Below are 1,879 nucleotides of genomic sequence, written 5' to 3'. Positions count from 1 at the left end.
TTTGGGATTACGAATTCCATTTATGTATGAACAGTCATTTAATTTCTTGAACATTTAGAGTGAGAAATGGCCACTTTCTTTAAATGTTTTTAACTGTTTTCTCATAGGGTTCAGCTCGTGAGAAATTTTCCATGGGGATGATTAGAGAAAACTAAATTGAGCTACTTGCATAAGAAGAAAAAGATGGCCAGATAAGATTTAAATAATATAAAATAAAAATTACTCAAATATGCTATACTTAATTAACTTAATTTTATCACTTTTCATTGATCAAATTCTAATATTTTTTTCCTCAAGTGATGCAATAAATTAAATAATTCAAGATTTGGACCATTTCCCTCGGTTTTTCTTTTTCTTCCCAGAAGTAACTCTATGAAAAACTAATTAAAAAGATGGCAAAAAGGGCAGGAGTGGAGTTAATTCTTTATTTCAAGTACAACACCAGCACATAAATTTAAGAATTACATAATTCTCACGCTCACACGTACATGTAGAATTCATGAGAAACCTAAACCTCGACTTCCCATCAAATAATCTAGGCATGAAGACATTTTCCTCAAAGGAGAAATGATAATCAAAAGCTGAAACAACACACATGACACAGAAACATGAGAGTAATTTATTTAATAATGGATTATTAGGAGATTGTTATCATGATCTTCCACCAAGCAAAAGGACTATATATTATTATTATACCTTATACGTATCATTCATATATTTCTTTTATTTCCTACTTCTTACAGCCACGCTCATAGGGATTGCAAGGAGCTTTTGGAATGGGCTTTGCTCGTGGTGGAAGGCAAGCAGCATAACGAGAACCAGGAGGACATTTTACTGCAGGCGTATTCTTCTCCGGCGTTGGCGAGGTTATTGATGTCCTTTCTGCATCGTCATCATATATAATATTTACATACAAACATCAATATAACATGCTCATCTGATTCTATTTATATTGGTCATCTGATTAAATTTTTAACATGAATATACTGTTTTACTCTTTGTTTATTATTACGTATCAATTATTATTTTCTTGAAAGGTGTATATATTATAGAAAGATAAAGTTAAAAAAAATAGCTATTAAATTTTAAAGCAGAGTTAATAAAGTTTAAAGAAAACATGTGTTGGAAATATATGATTTATAAATAGGACCATAGGGGTATCAATTTAATATATTCAGAAATCACAACAGAAAATAATTAATTAGCATAATAGTAATTTCATAACTGAGGCAAGATGCTAGTCACAGGTGAATGAGACTGTAAGATGATGATGATGATAAAGCAGCAGAACAAACGAAGTTGAAGTTGTTACCTTGTAATAGACGTGCATGAGTGGAAGAGGGAAGGGAGAGAAATATGGCAGAAACCCAAATGAGAAAAGCAATTAGAATAGCTTTCTTCATATTTTACAGCAATATATGACTCTTGTGATTTGGCTTTTGTATATACTACGCTCACTCTTCCTCTCTATTTATAGTCTCCAGGAAAGAGGAGCACAGTTGAAATAAAGGGCTTTCAAATTGGTAGAAGTGGGTTTCAGGCCAAAAAGTCGTAAAAGTTCTTCAGTATTGGTTTCTACCAATTCCGCCCACCTAAATCCAATCAGAATATAAACTGTTGTTTGATATTCTATTTCCTGTTCTTAATACAAGACTTGTTTAATTAATTTTAAAAAATAAATTAAATTAAATTAATTATTTAATTATAACATATATTACATAATATCTTTAAAATACCTGTGCATCTCACTAGATTATATAGTGGTTTATCAGTTAAGTAAATCGGTTTTTAAAAATAATAAATACAAATATTTCAAAGTAATTTATTTAGCTTTTTTAATGTTTCTAAATTAGTTAAATGAGTTTTATATTAGAAATAA

The 1,879-nt window shown here is 29.8% G+C and overlaps 1 long non-coding RNA gene across 1 annotated transcript; it reads right to left on the bottom strand.

Annotated features, from left to right (window-relative positions):
- Positions 1-409: 409 nt before the first annotated feature.
- Positions 410-1,487, bottom strand: LOC114733974 (uncharacterized). Its single transcript, XR_003739119.1, has 2 exons — positions 1,313-1,487; positions 410-882 (listed from the first exon to the last, which is right to left on the bottom strand). It is a non-coding gene; the product is annotated as an uncharacterized LOC114733974 (long non-coding RNA).
- Positions 1,488-1,879: the final 392 nt, after the last annotated feature.

Source organism: Neltuma alba, unplaced genomic scaffold (genome assembly GCF_004799145.2).
Source record: "Neltuma alba isolate B1F8T4 unplaced genomic scaffold, ASM479914v2 tig00013054_pilon, whole genome shotgun sequence".
In the NCBI taxonomy this organism is placed as follows: domain Eukaryota; kingdom Viridiplantae; phylum Streptophyta; class Magnoliopsida; order Fabales; family Fabaceae; genus Neltuma; species Neltuma alba.
Note: the sequence above shows the minus strand (reverse complement) of the source record. Positions and strands in the feature narration are given on the sequence as shown.